We start from the raw sequence: 22,682 nt of genomic DNA on the forward strand, positions 1-22,682 counted from the left end.
TGTGTGGCACTGTCACTGTGCCAAATGGGACAGACTTCGCACAGATCTAGCAACTCAATGCTGGGCATCCATGAGGCACCGTGGGCCATCAACTGCAGCAGGAGTATACTCCAGCACAATCTGTAACCTCATGGCCCAGCATATCCCCTACTCAACCATTACCATCAAGCCAGGAGATCAACCCTGGTTCAATGTAGAGTTGCAGGGGGGTATGCCAGGAGCAGCACCAGCCATACCTGAAGATGAGGTGTCAACCTGGTGAAGCCACCAAACAGGATTACTTGCACAACACACAGCGAGAGCAGCAAGCGATAGACAGAGCTAAGTGATCCCATAACTAATGGATCAGATCTAAGCGATCCCATAACTAATGGATCAGATCTAAGCTCTGTAGTCCTGCCACATCCAGTTGTGAATGGTGGTGGGCAATTGAACAGCTTACAGGAGGAGGAGGTTCCAAAAATATCCCCATCCTCAATGATGGAAGGGCCCAGCATATCAGTGCAAAGGACAAAGCTGAAGCATTCACAGCAATCTCCAGCTAGAAATGTCAAGTGGATAATCCATCTCAGCATCCTCTAGTCGCTCCCCAGCATTACAGATACCAGTCTTCAGCCAATTCGATTCACTCCAAGTGATATCAAGAAATGGTTGGAGACACTGGATACTGCAAAGGACCTGACAACATTCCAGCAATAGGACTGAAGACTTGTGCTCCAGAACCTGCTGCTCCCCTAGCCAAGCTGTTCCAGTATATTACAACACTGGGATCTTCCCGACAATGTGGAAAATTGCCCTAGAATGTCCTGTACACAAAAGGCAGGACAAATCCAACCGAGCCAATTACCACCCCATCATCAATTCTCAATCATCAGCAAAGTGAATGTGGCATCAGCAAAACTGGACTCAATGGGCACCGGGGAAAACTCTCCGGTGGTTGGTTATACCTGACACATAGGAAGATGGTCGTGGTTGGTGCAGGTCGATCATCTCAGCTCCAGGACATCTCTGCAGGAGTTCCTCAGGGGAGTGCCTAGGACCAACCATCTTCAGCTGCTTCAATGACTTCTCTCCATCATTAGGTCAGAAGTGGGGACATTTGCCGATGATTGCACAATGTTCAGCACCATTCGTGACTCCTCAGATACTGAAGCAGTCCATGTTCACATGCAACAGGATTTGGACAATATCCAGGCTTGGGCTGACAAGTGGCAAGTGACATTGGTGCCACACAAATGCCAGGCTATGACCATCACCAATAAGAGACAATCTAACCACAGTCCCTTGACATTCAATGGTGTTCCCATCACTGAATCCCCCACTGTCAAATCCTGGGGCTTACCATTGACCAGAAACTCAACTGGACTCACCACATAAACACAGTGACTACAAGAGCCGGCCAGAAGCTGGGAATACTGCGGCGAGCAACTCACCTCCTGACTCCCCAAAGCCTGTCCCACCATCTACAAGGCACAAGTCAGGAGTGTGATGGAATACTCCCCACTTGCCTGGATGGGGGCAGCCCCAACAACACTCAAGAAGCTCGACACCATCCAGGACAAAGCAGCCACTTGTTTGGCACCACATCCACAAGGATCCACTCTCCCCACCAACGTTCAGTAGTAGCAGTGTGTACTGTCTACAAGATGCACTGCAGAAATTCACCAAAGACAGTCAGGCAGCACCTTCCAAACTCACGTCCACTTCCATCTAGAAGGACAAGGGCAGTAGATACATGGGAACATCCCCTCCAAACCACTCACCATTCTGACGTAGTCATATACTACACAGAAACAGACCCTTCAGTCCATGCTAACCAGATATCCTAAATTAATCCAGTCCCATTTGCCAGAATTTGGCCCATATCCCTCTAAACCCTTCCTATTCATGTACCCATCCAGGTGCCTTTGAAATGTTGTCATTGTACCAGCCTCCACACTTCCTCTGGCAGCTCATTCCACACATGCACCACCCTCTGCATGAAAACATTGCCCCTTAGATTCCTTTTAAGTTTTTCTGCTACAGCATTATATCTGTGCCATCTCATTTTGGACTCCCCTACCCCGGGGAAAAGACCTTGTCTGTTTAGCCATCCATGCCCGTCATTTTGTAAACCTCTGTAAGATCACTCCTCAGCTTCTGATGCTCCAGAGAAAATAGCCCCAGTCTATTCGGCCTCTCCCAATAGCTCAAACTCTCCAACCCTGGCAACATGCTTGTGTATCTTTCCTGAACCCTTACAAGTTTCACAACATCCTCCCTATAGCAGGAAGACCAGAATTGCATGCAGTATTCAAAATGTGGCCGAACCAATATCCTGTACAGCCACAACTTGACCTCCCAACTCCGATTCTCAATGCACTCTCCAATAAACACAAGCATACCAAATGCTTTCTTTACTAGTCTATGTACCTGCAACTCTACTTTTAAGCAAATATGAATCTGCACTGCAAGGTCTCTTTGTTCTGCACATCTTACATTACCATTAAATCTTTAAGCCTTGCCTTGATTTGCCTTTCCAAAGTGCAGCACCTCACATTTATCTAAATCAAACTCCATTTGCTGCTAGAAGTTGGGAGATGTTGCCACTATTTGGACCATTGGCCTAATTGATCAAGGTCCCAGTGTTCTCTGAGGTGACCTTTGTTGCTGTCCACTATACCTCCAATTTTGGGGTCATCTGCAAACTTACTATCCATAGCTCCTATGTTCACATCTAAATCATTTATATAAATGAAGAAAAGCAGTGGACCCAGCACCGATCCTTGTGGCACACCACAGGTCATAGACCACTTCCACTACCACCCTCTGTCTTTTATATTCAAGCAAGTTCTGCATTCACCTCGCTAGTTCTCCCTCCATTATCTAACTTTGCTAACCAGTCTACCATGAGGAACCTTGCCAAATGCCTTATTGAAGTCTACATAGATCACGTCCACCACTCTGCCCTCATCAATCCTCTTGGTTACTTCAAAAAATTCATTCAACTTAGTGGAGACATGATTTTCCATGCACAAAGCCACGTTGACTTTCTTTATTTTGCCTTTCCAAATACATGTAAATCCTGTCTCTCGGGATTCCCTCCTACAACTTGCCCACCATCAATTTGGGCTCAGCAGTCTACACTTTCCTACTTTTCATTAGCACCTTTCCCAAATAGTGGCACAACTTCTAGCACCTCAACTGTGGGTATCAATGATACAAGTATCGCAGCAAGGGGCCCAGCAATCGCTTCCCTAGCATTGCACAGATTTCTACAGTAGCTCTGATCAGGTCCCGGAGATTTATCTTCCTTTATGTGTTTTAAGATGTCCAGCACCTTGCCCTCTTTAATATGGGCATTTTCAAGATGTTGCTATTTATTTCCTCACATTCTCTATCTTCCATATCCTTCTCCACAGTAAACACCAATGTAAAATACTTATTTAGTATCTTCCCCATCTCCTGCAGTTCTACACACATGGGTGGTCTTGCTGATCTCCACGGGGCCATATTCTCTCCCTGGTTACCCTTTTGTCCTTAATGTATTTGTAGAATCCCTCTGGATTCTCCTTAACCCTATTTGCCAAAGCTGTCTCACATCACCTTTTTGCCCTTCTGGTTTCCCTCTTAATTATACTCCTACTGCCTTTATACTCTTCGGGGGATTCACTTGATTTCTGTGTCTATACTTGACATATGCTTCCCTGAGATAACACGGTGTGGAGCTGGATGAACACAGCAGGCCAAGCAGCATCAGAGGAGCAGGAAAGCTGATATTTCAGGGTGACCAAAACCTCAATTTCTCTGGTCATCCAGCATTCCCCACACCTCTCAGACGTGCCCTTCACACTAACAGGAACATTGTCTCTGCACTCTTGTTATGTCATTTTTGAACACTTCCCATTTTCCAGCTGTCCCTTTACTGACGAACATCCACTCTCAATCAACTTCTGAAAGTTTTTGCCGAATACCATCAAAACTGGCCTTACCCCAATTTAGAACTTTAACTTTTAGATCCGGTCTATCCTTTTCCATCATTATTTTAAATAGAATTACAGTCACTGGGCCCCAACATGCTTCCCCACTGACACCTCAGTCATCCGCCCTGCCTCATCTCCCAAGAGAAGTTCAGGTTTTGTTCCTTCTCTAGTAGGCACACCCACATACTGCAAAAGAAATTTTTCTTGTACACACTTAACAAATTCCTCTCCATCCAAGTCCTTAACACTATGACCCAGTTAGTCCCAGTTTATGTTTGGAATGTTAAAATCCCCCACCATAACCACCGTATTATTCTCACAGATAACTGAGATACCCTTTTAAATTCATTTTTAAATTTCCCATTGACAACCTGTGGGATCCATAGTACAATCCCAATAATGTGTTCAATCCTTTCTTATTTCTCCAGTCCACCCAAATAACTTCTCTGGATATATTCCCAGAAAGACCTTCCCTAAGTACAGCTGTAATGTTGTCCCTAATCAGAAACACCACCTCCCCTCCTGTCTTGCCCCTCTTTCTATTGTTCGCATAGCATCCATACCCTGGAACATTAAACTGCCAGTCCAGTTCATGCCTGAGCCACATCTCTGTAATTGCTATGATATCTCAGTCCCATGTTCCTAACCATGCCCTGAGTTCATCTGCCTTACCTGTTAGACCTCTTCCATTGAGATAAATGCAGTTTATCAATCCTACTTTGTTCTTCGCTTTGTTCCCGCATGGCCTGAATGTTTTATTTGCTCCTTTTCTCAACTGTACCAGTCTCAGACTGATATCTTTCCTCACTATCTCCCTGGGTACCAACGCCCCCCCACCTACTAATTTAAACCCTCCCAAGCAGCTCTAGCAAATCTCCCCACTAATATATTAGACCCTTTTCAATTTATCCTTTATACAGGTCACTACTACTCCAGAGGAGATCCCAGTGATCCAAAAATGTGAATCCTTCTCCCCTGCACCACCTCCTTCGCCGCACATTCATCTGCTCTATCCTCCTATTGCTACCCTCACCAGTTTGTGGCGCTGGGAGTAATCCAGAAGTTACTATACTGAGGACTTCCTTCTTAAATTCCTGTCTAACTTCCTTTATTCTCTCCTCAGAATCTCATCCTTTTCTCTTCCCATGTCATTAGTTCCAATGTGTACAACCAGCTCCTGTTGGTCTCTCTCCCCTTTGAGAGTATTCTGCAGCCTCTCTGAAATGTCCTTGTTCTTGACTCCAGGGAAGTTCACATCATTCCGATGTCTTGCTGTCGGCTGCAGAAATGTCTGTCTAGAAAGCCCCCTATCATAATCAATCGCTTGGAACCTAATGCACCCCCTTGTTACATTAGAGCCAGTCTCAGTACCAGAAACCTGGCTCTCAGTGCTACGTTCCCCCTGAGAGCCTGTCACCTCCTATATTTTCCAAAACAGCATACTTGTTTGAGATGGGGATAGCTACAGGAGCTTCAGAAATTTTTTACTTTGTTATCTCAGGTTCTCCAGCATCTGCAGTTCCCACTATGTCTAATCAATAAACTTAGTGTATTCACTGTGGTAGATTTACAAAAAGAACAGTAAGATTACACTTTAAAAAGCCACTTAGCTGCTCCCTGTGGAGATCTCCCCACCCAGGTTTCTCCACGGTCACTGGTGAATTTCACTGTTTGTTTTTCTTAGATGAACTCCGCTGTCCGGAGGTAGTTGAAATCAAACAGCAGAGGCAGTAGCTGTGAAGGTTCGCTGCTGGGTCAGACAGCACTGTAGGTTTGTTTCTCTGTTGAGTCACTTCCCACCATGTGGTCACTGCCTTTGTTTCCTTTCCTCCTTTCTTAAAGTGCTGTTTTTTTGATTTTTTTTCCCCCAAAGTTCCAAAACTGCTCCTAGAATTCAAGGAAATCAGCTCAACACTGAAAATACCTCGAAAAAGGAGCAGCTCTTATGGCCATAATTTTTTCCCATTCTAAATCTTGGATTACCCAGAATCCTGTTTGAAATATATTGCTGTTCCTTCACTGTCACTGGGTCCAAATCCTGGAATTCCCTCCCTAAGGACATTGTGGGTCAACCCACAGCAGGAGGACTGCAGCAGTTCAAGAAGGCAGCTCACCCCCACCTTCTCAAGGGGCAACTAGGGACGGGCAAGAAATGCTGAGCCCAGCCAGAGACTCCCACATCCCACAAATGAATTTTAAAAAGTCTCATCCTCAAATGGACCAATATTCACTTTAGCTACTCTCTTTATTACATATTACAGAAGCTTTTGCTGTCTGCTTTTATATTTTTTTTTTCATTTTTGTTCATAATTTAGTTATTTTAGGAACCCTTCCTTGATCTTTAAAAGTTTCCTAATCTTCTGGTCTGCCACTCACCTTTGCAATCTGGTATGCTTAAGCTTTTGTCTTTATACTATTTTCTTCCTCCCTTAGCTACAGATGCCCTTCCCCCATCTTCACCTTACAGTCATTATGGATGTCCTTCCCAAAGTGTGTGATACAGAATCAGAGTCAAGACTCAATCCATCTAAGATCTGTTGAGTTTGTTTTTAAAGTTTAGCCTCTTCTCAGCGTTGTATTCCCTTGATGAGAAGAGGGTCTCTTGCTTTCACACCTGCTGTTGTATTCCTGCATCACTTTTAAAATTGTACTTATCCAAAGTTACAAAGTTGGATAAATTAATTGTGAAGAGGAAGGCAGGAAGCTAAAATGTGTGGCTCCTTTAAGAGATTTGTGCTTTGTCCATACTTAGAAAGTAAAACATCAAGTATGAATGTGAGCAGCAGCTGAAGTTGCCAGTATAGACAGCCTCAATAAGTGAAAGAAGCGAATCAAACAAGCCTTAGAGGAGGCAGGCAAATTAACAGTCTTGTTTTGTTGTTGCGACAATAGATTTGAATTCAGCCAATCACTTTAAATGAAGCACCTAGATGCAGAAAGCCAGATGTATTCCCATTATAACAAAATGTGAGGCTGGATGAACACAGCAGGCCAAGCAGCATCTCAGGAGCACAAAAGCTGACGTTTCGGGCCTAGACCCTTCATCAGAGAGGGCGATGGGGTGAGGGTTCTGGAATAAATAGGGAGAGAGGGGGAGGCGGACCGAAGATGGGGAGAAAAGAAGATAGGTCGAGAGGAGAGTATAGGTGGGGAGGTAGGGAGGGGATAGATCAGTCCAGGGAAGACGGACAGGTCAAGTAGGTGGGATGAGGTTAGTAGGTAGATGGGGGTGCAGCTTGGGGTGGGAGGAAGGGATGCATGAGAGGAAGAACAGGTTAGGGAGGCGGAGACAGGTTGGACTGGTTTTGGGATGCAGTGGGTGGAGGGGAAGAGCTGGGCTGGTTGTGTGGTGCAGTGGGGGGAGGGGACGAACTGGGCTGGTTTAGGGATGTAGTTGGGGAAGGGGAGATTTTGAAACTGGTGAAGTCCACATTGATACCATTAGGCTGCAGGGTTACCAGGCGGAATATTAGTTGCTGTTCCTGCAACCTTCGGGTGGCATCATTGTGGCACTGCAGGAGGCCCATGATGGACATGTCATCCAAGGAATGGGAGGGGGAGTGGAAATGGTTTGCGACTGGGAGGTGCAGTAGTTTGTTGCGAACTGAGCGGAGGTGTTCTGTAAAGTGGTCTCCAAGCCTCTGCTTGGTTTCCCCAATGTAGAGGATGCCACACCGGGTACAGTGGATGCAGTATACCACATTGGCAGATGTGCAGGTGAACCTCTGCTTAATGTGGAATGTCATCTTGGGGCCTGGGATGGGGGTGAGGGGGGAGGTGTGGGGGCAAGTGTAGCATTTCCTGCGGTTGCAGGGGAAGGTGCCGGGTGTGGTGGGGTTGGAGGGCAGTGTGGAGTGAACAAGGGAGTCACGGAGAGAGTGGTCTCTCCGGAAAGCAGACAGGGGTGGGGATGGAAAAATGTCTTGGGTGGTGGGGTCGGATTGTAGATGGCGGAAGTGTCGGAGGATGATGCGTTGTATCCAGAGGTTGGTGGGGTGGTGTGTGAGAACGAGGGGGATCCTCTTTGGGCGGTTGTGGCGGGGGCGGGGTGTGAGGGATGTGTTACGGGAAATACGGGAGACGCGGTCGAGGGCGTTCTCGATCACTGTGGGGGGAAAGTTGCGGTCCTTGAAGAACTTGGACATCTGGGATGTGCGGGAATGGAATGTCTTGTCGTGGGAGCAGATGCAGCGGAGGCGGAGGAATTGGGAATAGGGGATGGAATTTTTGCAGGAGGGTGGGTGGGAGGAGGTGTATTCTAGGTAGCTGTGGGAGTCGGTGGGCTTGAAATGGACATCTGTTACAAGTATTCCCATTATCACTGTATTTAAATCTGATGGTGTTGGCAACCTGAAACCTATCAGCCACTGCCCAAATCTCTTTGTTCACTTACCCAGCAGTCCCCTCTTCCACGTTTGCTCCTGCCCAGCCTTCGTACTGCCTATTCACAAGGCAAGTATTTTATACACAAACTTACCCCTGGCTCACGCTCTCACAATTTGCACTCTGAAATGAAGTTACTGTGGTTTTTTTTTAAAAATTCATTAATGCGATGAGGGTGTCACTGGCTAGACAGCATTTATTGCCCAGAGGGAGTTCAGTGTCAACCACATTGCTGTCAATCTGGAGTCACATGTAGGCCAGGCCAGGTAAGGATAGCAGTTTCCTTCCTCCGAGGACATTAGTGAACCAGATGGGTTTTTCCTGACAATCAACTCATGGTTATCATTCGATTCTTAATTCCAGATGTTTTATTAAACTCAAATTCCACCATCTGCAGTAGTGGGATTCAAACCCAGATCCCCAGAATATTATCTGGGTCTCCAGATTAACAGTCTAGCAATAATGCCATTGGGCCATCGCCTCCCCTGTTCCCTGTTGTCAGTGTGTGAATGATCAGAGGATTAGATCGGGTGGACAGTGAGAGTCTTTTTCTGAGGATGATGACTTCAGCTTGTACCAGGGGGCATAGCTACAAATTGAGGGGTGATGGATTTAAGACAGATGTCAGAGGCAGGTTCTTTACTCAGAGAGTGGTAAGGGCGTGGAACGCCCTGCCTGTCAATGTAGTTAGCTCAGCCACATTAGGGGCATTTAAACAGTCCTTGGATAAGCATATGGATAATGATGGGGTAGTGTAGGGGGAGCGGCTTAGACTAGTTCACAGGTCGATGCAACATCGAGGGCCAAAGGGCCTGTTCTGCGCTGTATTGTTCTATGTTCTATATGGTGATTATGTCATTACGGGCATATAAGATTGGGGCTTATGGAAAATTGGGGTGGGGGAAAAGCCTATGTAACTAATCAAAGGTACCATGGTAGTTTAGCTCAAAGTCTTCACTGAAGAAATTCATAGAGATAAAACATCCCTGACAGCAGAATTAATGGAAAATATGCATACGTGAAGACAGCAGAGATGGCAGAATGTTCCAGAGGACAGTTTGTGTGAACTTGGAGAGACTAAGTTATAATAATTGATTCTTAATAATTGGGTTTATATTATTGGGACTTGTGTTTACTTAAATAACATTCCAGTAGAATTTAGACCGGTTCAGGAGTAGTTAGTAGTCTAAGGGGGAAATTATTCAGTTTGTTAGTAAGTCTGTTAATTTGTTAATTGTTGGATTAAATAAATAAATTGTTTCTTATGATTTGTAAAATGGAGATCAGGGATTTTCTTTCTTTTAAGCATTCTTTTAATAGGTTACGAAGGGAAAGACAAGCTTTTCTGTGCGTTTTGGGGTAATTATTAGAAGGGAACCTCTAATCGCATCATAGCAGATTGGTTACTATCAGAGGGGTTTGGCGATTCCCCTTCTTTAACATATACCACCTTTCTTCAACTGTAAAGCATCTCTGCACGAAAGCTCTTATGCCTTGTGCCTGCCCATTCCACTGATCTATCATCCTGTATGGCGGTACCATCTAGTTCAGCCTTGAAAAGTAATTGGGAGGGAAGGAGTTTGTTACAGGCATTGAAGATTATGGCTTTAGTCTTCCTGATACTGAATTTGAGGAGATGACCATACTGGAGATCGGGCCACAGTGGAGGACAAATTCGGAAAAGAAGATTCAGGTGTTGTGGTCCACATAGGAACCAGGTTCAATAATCATGCAGGAGCTGGGAATGGAGAGTTCACGTCTAAGTTAGATTGCAAAAGAGTTATCCATAAAACCATTGTTCTGGCCTAACATGTTGGTATGATACCAGTGGATGGTAATACTGGACAACTCAGATACCAGACTGAAGCTTGACTTGATGACCTACACATTTTATCTGTATACCATAGAGCTCAATCGCTGAATATACTCACGAGAGGCTGCAAATGCGCTTTTAATAAAAGAACATAAATGTTCATTATACTAAAGAGAAATACCATCTATATTGCACTGTGCAAATACTGTTGATTCTTTACAAACATCATAAAGAAATATTAATCCTGTTTATCCCAGTAATATCTTTACAGACACATGAATTCCTGAAGAATATTTTCTATCTCCACATGACAGCTTCTTTCTCAGCTGGCAAGATCATAAGAAAATTCTTGTCAATGAATTTCTACATGTCCACTAAATGCCACTTCAGTTAGTGTCTCTTCGCCAAGAGCGTTAAAACAAACTGCTAACTCAGCTCACTTCTTAAAAACTGAAAGAACTGCAGATGCTGTAAATCAGAAACAAAAGCAGAAGTTGCTGGGAAAGCTCAGCAGGTCTGTCAGCAGAAGAACAACCAGGAGCAGGAGCAGGTCATTTACTCATTGATCCTGCTCTGCCATTTGATAAGATCAGGCTGATTGATTCATGGCCTGAACTCCACTTACCACCCCCTCACTATATTCCTTATGTCCTTTACTATTCAAAAAATTATCTATCTTACCTTTAAAAATATTCAATGAGGAAGCCGCGACTACTTCAATGGGCAGGGAATTCCAGATTCATAACCCTTTGGGTGAAGAAGTTCCTCCTCAATTCAGTCCTAAATCTGCTCCCCCTAATTTTGAGGCTATGCCCTCTTGTTCTAGTTTCACTCGCCAGTGGGAACTTTCTCCCTGCTTCTATCTTATCTATTCCCTTTGTAATTTTAGATGTTTCTATAATATGGCCCCTCATTCTTCTAAATTCCCATAAATATAATCCCAGTCTACTCAGCCTCTCCTCATAATCCAGCCCTCTCAACTCTGGAACCAACCTAGTTAATCTCCTGGGCACCCCCTCCAGTGTCAGCACATCCTTTCTCAAGTAAGGAGACCGAAATTGCATGCAGTGCTCCAGGTGCAGCCTCACCAGCATCTCAAACAGCTGCAACATAACCTTCCTGTTTTGAAATTCAATCCCCCTAACATTCTATTTGCCTTCTTAATTACCTGTTGTACCTGCAAACCAAACTTCTGCGATTCATGCACAAGGACACCCAAGTCCCTCTGCACAGCATCAAACCATAACTTTTTACCATTCAAGTAAACTCGCTTTTACTGTTATTCCTACTAGAACAGATGACTTCACATTCATCAACATGGAATTCCATCTGCCAGACCGTCATCGTCCTCTGACGCAAACTATCTACATCCCTCTGCAAACTTTTAGAGTCCTCTGCACCCTTTTGCTCTACCATGCATCTTCAAGTCATCCACAAACTTTGACACATTACATATGGTCCCCAATCATCTATGTAAATTGTAAACAATTCCGGCACCAGCACTGATTCCTGACGCACACCACTAGCCACTGCTCGCCAACCAAGAAAACACGCATTTATTCCCACTCTTTGCTTCCTGTTGATCAACCAATCCTCGATCCATGCCAATACACTGCCTGTAACACCATGCACCTTTATCTTATTCAGCTGCCTTTTGGGCGGCACTTTGTTGAATGCCTTTTTGAGGCACATCGACTGGGTCCCCGTTGTCCACCGCACTTGTAATTTCTTCATAGAATTCCAGTAAATTAGTCAAGCGTGACCTGCCTTTCATGAACCCATGCTGCGTCTACCCAATGGGACAATTTCTATCTAACTGTCTTGCTATTTCTTCCTTAATGATAGATTCAAGCATTTTCCCCACAACAGAAGTTAACCGGCCTATAATTCCCTATCTTTTATCTACCTCCTTTTTTGAACAGTGGCACCTGTGGAGAGAAATCAGAGTTAACATTTTGGGTTGTATGACCCTTTCTCAGGACAGTTCTGAGAACTGAAGGACTTGGGAAACAAAAGGAATACTCCATGAAATCCTGAGTACTGATTGAACTGTCTCTCCAGCATAGTATCCTTGCAAACCAGATTGTTTGTCTGTGTGTGTGTGTGTGTGTGTGTGTGTGTGTGTGTCTGTCTGTCTGTCTATGAGTGTTCATGTGTCTGTGTGTGTTTATGTCTGTGTGTCTGGGTGTGATTGCATGTGTAAATCTGTGTGTGTGTGTGTGTGTGTGTGTGTGTGTGTGTGTGTGTGTGTGTGTGTGTGTGCGTGTGAGAGAGAGAGAGAGAGAGAGTAGGAAGGGGGTGAGTGTTTTAACTAGTAGAGTGGTAGGTAAATAGCTCAGAATTGTTTACCTGTGATTAATGTCCATCTATTTACAATAAATAGTAATTCTTGTTAAGAACAGAAACCTGGTACATGTTTTCTGCTAACCTGAGTCTATCGGACAGACAAATTGGGGGCTTTACATACTTTGATAAAACACCAGGTTCTATACTGAAAGTAAGAAATAGCATTGAAGTTGCAAAGGGTTTCCTGCAGATGGAAGCGTTGTCCTTGATGGTCTTAAGTGAACATTCGAAACCTGGGTTGATCGGTTTGGTAAGTAAGCCAGAAGTAGCATTGCCTGATAAAGGTGGGAAGGCAGAAATAATGAGAGTTACTGGCCTGGTGCTTCAAGTTTGGGAGAAATACAAAAGAGACCAGGTACTCTGGGTAGTGACAAATTGGGGAATCAGAGAATTGGGTTATGGTTAAAGCAACTTGAGCACGAGAAAAAATTAAAGTAATTTGAACTAAACAGGCTAAAAATTGCATCTCACTAACTTCGTTAGTAGACATGGTCTATATTGAACAAAAACTGAAGTTGCTGGAAAACTCAGCAACTCTGGCAGAATCTGTGAAGAAAAGTCAGAGTTAACATTTCAGGTCCAGTGGCCCTCCCTCTTTTGGATCTTATGGTCTATATTGACTTCAGCAAGGCATTTGACAAGGTTCCACATGGTAGTGAGGTAGCGAGGTTAGCAAGGTTTGATCACATGGGATCCAAGGGAGCTGGCCAATTGGATACAAAATTGGCTTGAAGGTAGGAGACAGAGGGTGGTGGTAGAGGTAGTAGGAACTGGCAATGCTGGACTCAGTGATAACAAGATGGGAGCTGGAGGAACACAGCAGGCCATGCAGCATCAGAGGAGCAGAAAAGTTGACGTTTTGGGTTGGGACTCTTCTGAAGTTCCTGCTGTGGTCCTCCAGTTCTACACTGTGGTGGTAGAGGGTTGCTTTTCAGACTAGAGGCCTGCTTGAGGCCTTTGAAGGATAGTTGGCATTTTTGTTCTTGGATAATCTTCTATTTCCCCGAACACTGCATTCATAAGACAGTACATATAATACCATATTGTTTGTTGATGTCAGTTCAATGGAACTTCATGGCTCTGGGATCCTGGGGCTCTCTGTGTCCTTTCTTGTATGCACCTGTTGTCTAAATTCACTAGAAATTTGTTTATATTTGCAGAAGACTAATTACTGTGCACCATGTTATAGGAAATTCTGTAAAAATAAATATTCTTAAGGGTCCTCAATTTACAACACTTACGTAAGTTGAGCATCTCACAGCAAAAAAGAGGAGATAATGTAAAGACATCAACTCAGCAGACAGCTGGAAGCGAGAGCAGGGAGTTCACTGAATGAAGCAAACCTCATCCATCATCAGGAGACCAGCCAAGAGGCGAGGTGGTAAGTAGATATTTCAGACATATCCAGGGAACATGATTTAATTGATCACATGGTCAGGATTCATATAACATTGTCAAAGGTCTGCACGTGGATGAGAAGCAGGATGGCCCAAGGATAGATCCTGGAGAAGGGACATCAGAGGGAACAGTGTTGGAAGATAAATGTGGTGATATTTAGATCAGAAGTAACCTAATGTCACATAACTGAAGTCTGTAAAGTTCTGAGAAGGTTGGATACAGTGGATACAGTAAGAGTATTTCCTCGTGGAGCAGTGTAACTGGAGGATGGCAATCTAAGATAGACACCAAGAAACCCTGCCAGGAATTCCGAAGAAAATTCTTCGCCCAGAGAGTAGTGAAAATAAGGGACTCGCTCCCACAGGGAGTGGTCAAAAGGAATAGTTGCAATGTATTTAATGGGAAGCTAAATAGATACACAAAGAAGAAAGGGAACAGTGGATATGCTGAGGAAGTCAGGAAAGGGAGCAGATTCAAGTGCAGCATAAACGTCAGAATGGACATGATGGGCCAAGCAAATGTAATCCAAGGGATACTCACATTTCTCAGAATAAAATTAATGATTATCATTATAAAATCCAATTGACCAATAAAAGCAAGGCTTGCATTCTTATAAGAACCTTACCCAACATCAAGACATTCAACAGACCACAAGCAGAAGTTGGCCATTCAGCCCAGTGAATCTATACCACCACTCAGTGAGACACTGAATCTGATAATCCTCAACTTCACCTTCCTGTCTTTTCCGGATAACTGTTGATTCCCTTCCTGATTTAAAATCTATCTGTCTTGGCATTGAACAGACCTCATATCTCTCATCCACCCTGTGTACTTCATCAGCAGTCTCTACTCATAGAATCATACAGCGCAGAAGGGGCCTTTCGGCCCATCGAGTCTGCACCGACATGAGAGAAACACCTGGCAATTAAACTAAACCCTTTTACTACATTTGGCCCATAGCCTTGAAAGTTATGACATGCTATGTACTCATCCAGGTAATTTTTAAAGGATGTAGACAAATTGCTTCTCCCACCCTCCCAGGAAGCACATCCTAGTGCCACCACCCTTGGTGTGGAAAGGTTTTTCCTCACATCGCTGCTAAACCTCCTGCCTCTCATTATGAACACAGGTCGCCCTGATGACTGACCTTTCATTTTAGGGAACAGATACTCATCAACTCTGTCCGTGCACCTCATAATCTTGTGCACCTCAATCAGATTGCCCCCAGTGAGAAACAAGCCAGCCTGTCCCACCTTTCCTCATAATTCACATTTTCAATCCCAGGCAGCAACCTGGTGAAAACAGGAAGGCAGTTTATTACCTGAATGGCTGTAAATTGGGAGAGGGGAGCGTGCAGTGGGACCTTGTGCACCAGTTGCTGATGGTAAGCATGCGGGTGCAGAAAAGATAGGTTGGGTGGTCATGCAAACTACAAGGTATTGGAGAAGTGTGATGGAATTGTAAGCCTGTCCTTCAGGTACTAAAGAAAAAGGTTCTGAAAGAAAAGACTGAGCTAGAAATAGTTTGGAAAAAGTCAACCCTCAGTGGAGCTTTATAACTGGATAAGGAAAATAAAGAGCGATGTGAGTTGGTTCAACAGCTGCAAGTGATGGTTTACAGGAAAATGTTGCAGTTCCACATAATACAATGGGTAACATGAGGAGAAAGTTGAAGTCTGGCACCTGTGGTGCTGGAGTCTACTAGAGGAGGTCAGAATGGATCACACACTCACTACTTCTGACTGAAGACTGTTGTGAATGCTTCTGCCTTATCTTACACACTGATATGCTAGGCTTCCCCATCACCGAGGTTGGGGATAATTGCAGAATCTTGTCCTTCAGTGAGTTGTTTAATTGTCACTTACCAGTCATCACCAGATGTGGTGGGAAAAATAATAGACTAATTACATATGGGAATTTCAACTTCCCAAACGTTAACTGGGATAATCGCAGTATAAAGGGTTTAGTGAGCACAGATTTCTGGGGAAGGTGGGACCTGGATGGAAAGGAGAGCTTGCACCTGAACTGGGTGGGAGGGTTGCAAGAGCTCTTTGAGAGGGTTTGAATGAGTTAGGCAGGAGGATGGGAACCAGAGTTACAGATTAGAGGATGGGGTAGCCAGTGTACAGACAGACAGAGCAAGCACAGAGTCTGAGGAAGGATAAACAGTTGATAGGGCAAAGTGGCAGTCAATGCGACGGGTTGAGGTGTGTTCACTTCAATACAAGAAGTGTTACGTATAAAGGGTGATGAACTAGAGCATGGATCAGTACTTGGAACTACAATGTTATGGCTATTACGCAGACTCGGATAACACAGGGACAGGAATGGTTGCTGGATGTTCCGGGGTATAGATTTTTCAAAAGAAATAGGGAGGGAGGTAAAAGACGTGGGGGTGGGCCATTGCTAATCAGGGATGGTATCACAGCTTCAGAAAGGGAGAGTGGAGGAGGCTTCCTCCACTGAGTCAGTATGGGTGGGAGTCAGAAACAGGAAAGGAGCAGTCACTTTATTGGGAGTTTTCTACAGCCATGCCCCCAATAGCAACAGAGACACTGAGGAACAGATTGGGAGGCAGATTGTAGAAAGGTGCAGAAGTAATAGGGTTGTTGCCATGGGGGACTTCAACTTCCCTAATATAGACTGGAACCTGCTAAGTGCAAAAGGTTTGGATGGTGCAGATTTTGTGAGGTGTGTCCAGGAAGGATTTCTGACTCAGTATGTAGACAGGCTGACCAGAGGGGAGGCTGTATTCGATTTGGTGCTTGGCAATGAACCAGGCAAGGTGTCATATCTCTTGGTGGGAGAGCATTTCGGTGATAGTGATCACAACTCCCTGACCTTTACTGTAGTCATGGAGAGGAATAAGAGCAGACGGTATTGGAAAGTATTTAATTTGGGGAGGGGGAATTACAGTGCTATTAGGTAAGAACTACAGAGCACCAATTGGGATCAGATGTTCTCAGGGAAATGCACGACAGAAATGTGGAGTTGTTTAGGGAGCAGTTGCTATAGATACTGGATCGGTTTGTCCCACTGAGGCAAGGAAAGGATGGTACAGTGGAGGTACCTTGGATGACAAGACATGTGGAACACCTAGTCCAGAGGAAGAAGGAAGCTTACTTAAGGATGAGGGAGCAAGGATCAGACAGGGCTCTAGAGGTCTACAAGGTAGCCAGGAAAGAACTAAAGAATGGACTTAGGAGAGCTAGAAGTGGGTATGAGTAAACCTTGATGGGTAGGATCAAGGAAAACCCCAAGGCTTTCTATATTTATGTGAGGAACAAGAGGATGCCCAGAGTGAGGGTAGGACCAATCAGGGATAGTGGGGGGAAAATGTGTATAGAATCAGAGGTGGTGGGGGAGTTCTTAATGAATACTTTGCTTCAGTATTCACCAGTGAGAGGGACGTTGACGTTTGTGAGGACAGCATGAAACAGGCTGATATGCTCAAACAGGTTGATGTTAGGAAGGAGGATGTGCTAGAGATTTTAAAAAACATGAGGATAGATAAGTGCCCTGGGTCAGATGGTATATACCCAAGTTTATTTATGGGACGCGCGGGAAGAGATTGCTGCCCCTTTGGCTATGATCTTTGCATCCTCACTGTCCACTGGAGTAATACCAGAAGATTGGAGGGTGGCAAATGTCATTCCCTTGTTCAAGAAGAGGAATAGGGATAATCCTGGGAATTACAGACCAGTCAGTCTTACTTCAGTGGTGGGCAAATTATTGGAGAGGATTCTGAGAGACAGTATTTGTGATTATTTGGAAAAGCACAGTTTGATTAGAACTCGTCAGCATGACTTTGTGAGGGGCAGGTCATGCCTCACAAGCCTTATTGAATTCTTTGAGGATGTGACAAAATGCATTAATGAAGGTTAAGCAGTGGATGTGGTGTATATGGATTTTCACAAAGCATTTGATAAGGTTCCCCATGGTAGGCTCATTCAGAAAGTAAAGAGGCATGGATTCAGGGAAGAGGCTTCGCCTGATGAAGGGTCTAGGCCCGAAACGTCAGCTTTTGTGCTCCTGAGATGCTGCTTGGCCTGCTGTGTTCGTCCAGCCTCACATTTTATTATCATGGATTCAGGGAAATTTGGCTGCCTGGGTACAAAATGTGCTGTCCAATAGAAGACAGAGAGTGGTAGTAGATGGAAGGTATTCAGCCTGGAGCTCGGTAACCAGTGGTGTTCCACAGGGATCTTCATCCATGTTACAGTTCAACCTCCCACCCAACTTGGTGTCATCTGCAAACTTTGAGATGTCATATTTTGTTCTCTCATTCAAATCATTAGTATATATTGTGAACAGCTGGGGCCCCAGCACCGATCCCTGCAGCACCCCATGAGTTATTGCCTGCCAATTGGAAAAGGACCCTTAATTCCTATTCTTTGTTTCCTCTCTGCCAGCCAATTTCCTGTCCATCTCCATACACTTGCCCCAATCCCATGTTTCCTGCAAGCTTACTTTTGTACTCTATATTTATCTTCTTAATTAATCCCTTGGTCCTTCTTTGCTGAATTCTAAACTGTTCCCAACCCTCAGATTTTTTTTCATTTTTCTTGGCCAATCTCAATGCTTCTTCCTTGTATCGGATACTGTCCCTTATTTCCTTTGTAAGCCATGGATGGCCCCTTGGACCCTTTTTGCTTTTGCTACAGACAGGAATAAACAGTTGTTGCAGTTTGCTATTGCCTATCCACTGTCATCCCATTTAGTAACTCTCCCCTGTCTACTAAGGCCAACTCACAGCTCGTATCTTCATAGTTTCCTTCATTAAGGTTCAGCACCCTAGTCTCCAAATTAACAACCTCACTTGATTAAAAAAACTATCATGTTATGGTTACTCTTCCCCAAAGGATCTCGCACAGCTACATTGGCAATTTCATTACACAGCACCTAGTCTAGGATGGCCTGTTCTTTGGTTGATTCCACCACATAATGATCAAGAAAACCGCCCTGTACATAATCCAGGAATTCCTCCTGTACAGCATTGTGGCTAATTGGATTTGCCTAATCTACGTGCATATTAAAATCCCCCATGATCACTGAAATTCCCTTATCACATGCATCTCCAACTTCCTGTTTAATGCCATTTCCAACATCACCACTGCAGGATGGGGGTCTATAAATGATAAACACTAATGTTTCTTACCCCTTGGGTGCATGGTGGCTCAGTGGTTAGCTTTGCTGCCTCATGGTGCCAAGGACCTGGGTTTGATTCCAGCCTCAGGCGACTGTCTTTGTGGAGCTTTACATTCTCTCCGTGTCTGCGTGGGTTTCCTCCGGGTGTTCCGGTTTCCTCCAAAGATGTGCAGGGTAGGTGGATTGGCTATGCTAAATTGCCCATAGTGTTCAGGGAGGTGTAGATTAGGTAGGTTATAGGGGGATGGGTCTGGGTGGGATGCTCTGAGGTTTGGTGTGGGCTTGTTGGGCCGAAGAGCCTGTTTCCACACTGTATGGATTCTATGATTCTATTTCTCAACTCTACCCATGAGGACTGCACATTATCAGAGCTAATATCCTTTCTCACTATTGTGTTAATTTCCTCTATAACCAGCAATGCTGCTCCACCACCTTTTCCTTTTTGCCTTCCTTCCTAAATTAGGAATACCCTGGAACATTCAGTTCCCATCCCTGGTCACCCTGCAGCCATGCCTCCATAATCCCAATTATATCATACCCAATTACATCTATCTGCGTGATTATTTCACCCACTTTATTGCACATGCTCCGTGCATTAAGGCACAAAGCCTTTAAGCTTCTCTCTTAAACATTGTCTTGCTCTGATTTTTCTCAGTAGCCCTGTCTGAGTCTTGTCCTTGGTTTCTCAGCCTGTCACTTTTCTTACTCCTTTTTCTTTTTATTTTTGTCCTTGCTGTCTCCTTCTCTACTCCTTACATAGGTTCCCATCCACCTGGCATATTAGTTTAAACCCTCCTCAACTGCCCTAGCAAACACTACCCCTAGGACATCAGTCCCCGTCCTGCTCAGTTACAACCCATCCAATTTGTACAGGTCCCACCTCCCCCAGAACCAATCCTAATGCCCCAGGAATCTGATACCCTTTCCCTGAGACCATCTGTTCAGCAAAATATTCATCCAAAATATGCTGTCATTTCTACTCTGACTAGCATGTGGCACCAGTAGTAATCCTACGATCACTACCTTTGAGGACTGATTTCTTAACTTTCTTCCTGGCTCCCTGAATTCTGTTTTTAGGACGTCATCCTTTTTTTTACCTGTATCATTTGTACCGCTGTATACCATGACCCCACTGACTGTTCATCCTCCCCGTCCAGATTGTCCTCGCTGTGAGACACCCTTGACCCTAGCACCAAAGAGGCAACATACCATCCTGAAGTCTTGTTTGCAGTCGCAGAAACACCTGTCTATTCCCCTTACAATTGAGTCCCCTATAACTATTGCTCTAGCACACTTTTTACCCCTCCCGTCTGCAGCAGCACCAACCCTGGTGCAAAGAGTTTGGCTGCTGCTGCTTTCCCCTGAGAGGTCATCCAAAATGGCATATCTGGTTTGCAGAGGAACGTCAACAGGAGATTCCTGCACAACTGCTTAAATCTCTTGCTCTGTCTGGTGGTCACCTATTCCCCTCCTGCCTGCAGAGCCTGAGACTGCGGTGTGACTGCATCTCTATACATGCTATCCATGATACTCTCTGCCTTGCGGATGCTCCACAGTGTCCCCAGCCACCGGCTTTGAAACTCAAGGTTCCAGGAGGTTGTAGTCAATCTGTCCCTTAATAGAACTTTCTCCTCAAAGCCCTGTTTGGTAGTGGAGACTGTGCCAATGCAAATCTTCACCCGAACCACCAATCAGCTTTGTCGCCACCCTCTGCTGGACCATCCTTGTCACTTGCTTAAAAAAACTCAATCAAGTTTGTGAGACAAGACCTTCCCCACATAAAGCTATGCTAACTATCCCTAATAAGTTAATTATTTTCCAAATGCAAGTAAATCCTGTCCCTAAGAATCACCTCGAATAACTTCCCTACCAATGATGTAAAGCTCACCAGCTTATCCTGGATTATTCCTATTTTGCCCTTCTTAGAAAAGGAACAATACCGGTTACTCTCTAGTCTTCTGGGACCATGCCTGTGGCTAAAGAAGATACAAAGATTTCTGTCATGGCCCCATCAATCTCCCTTGCCTCCTTCAGTATCCTGGAATAGATCCCATCAGGGCCTGGGGACTTGCTGAGCCTGAGATAGTAAGAACTGCAGATGCTGGAATCAAAGATAACATAGAGTGGAGCTGGAGGAACGCATTAGGCCTGGTCTACCTTAATGTTTTACAAGACACCCAACACCAACTCCTCCTTCACATCAACATACACCAGACCATCAATAAAGCCGCCTCCAATCTTACAATGATCTACATCTTTCTCCTTGATGAATACTGATGCGAAATACTCATTAAAGACCTCACCCTCTTCCTCTGGCTCCAAACATGAATTTCTTCCTTTGTCTTCAAAATCCTACCTTATTTTAATAAAATCTGCCTCTCCTCAATCCAAATTTTTTTTGTGGACCATTTTCTCCTCCTTTCAGTAACAAACTGAAAACAGATGGTGTTGTGTCACTAAAACACTCCCATAATCTCACCTCGACCACCTGTCTAACTTCATTCCCCAGAATTAGGTCCAGCACAAGCTGTCCCTTGTAGGGCCATCTACATAGCAACACAAAAAGCTCACTGCACGTACTTTAAGAAATAGAATAGTACAGGCCCTTTGGCCCATGATGTTGTACCCACCTACTATCCTACTAAGATCAATCTACCCTGCATACCCTACATTTTACTGTCCTCCATCTGCCTATGAGAGTCACTTTAAAGTCTCTAAAATATCTGACTCCACTAACACTGCCAGCAGCACATTGCACACACCCACCACTCTCTGTGTGACAAACCTACCTCTGACATCTCTGGGCCTGTACTGTGCTGTAATGTTCTATATGTTGTCCATGAGTATTGTAAAACTTACAGAATTGTTGTCACTATTTCCAAAGTAGTCCCCTGCTGTAATTTCAACCACTGGCCGGGTTCATTCCCCAACACCAGGTCCAGTATGGCTCCTTCCCAAGTTGGACTACATACATACTGCTCTAGAAAACCCTCCTGGACACACCTTACAAATTCTGCTCCATCTTGACCCCTAACACTGAGTGAATCCCAGTCAATGTTTGGAAAATTAAAATCTCCCATCACCACCCTGTTGCTCCTACGCCTATGCATAATCCGTTTACATATTTGTGCCTCTGTCTCACGCTCGCTGTTGGGAGGCCTGTAGTACAGCCCCAACATTGTTACTGCATCCTTCCTATTTCTAAGCTCTACCCATATTGCCTCACTGCTTGAGTCCTCCATGGGGCCCTCCTTCAGTGCGGCTGTGATATCGTCTTTGACCATTACTGCAATTCCTCCACCCCTTTTACCTCCCTCTCTATCCCGCCTGAAGCATCGATATCCTGGGACTAGTTGCCGATCATGCCCTTCCCTCAACTAAGTCTCAATAATAACAATAACATTATACTTCCAGGTACCAATCCAAGCCCTAAGCTCATCTGTCTTATCTGCTACACTTCTCGCATTAAAACAAATGTACCTCAGACCACCTGTCCCTTTGTGTTCATCATCTGCTCCCCGACTACTCTTCCCTTTAGTCACACTGACTCCATTATCTAGTCCCCTGCAGGCTTTCGTTCCTACCCCTTTCTGTCCAATATTTGGTTCCCATCACCCTTCCACATTAGTTTAA

Source organism: Stegostoma tigrinum, chromosome 3 (genome assembly GCF_030684315.1).
Source record: "Stegostoma tigrinum isolate sSteTig4 chromosome 3, sSteTig4.hap1, whole genome shotgun sequence".
Taxonomy (NCBI): domain Eukaryota; kingdom Metazoa; phylum Chordata; class Chondrichthyes; order Orectolobiformes; family Stegostomatidae; genus Stegostoma; species Stegostoma tigrinum.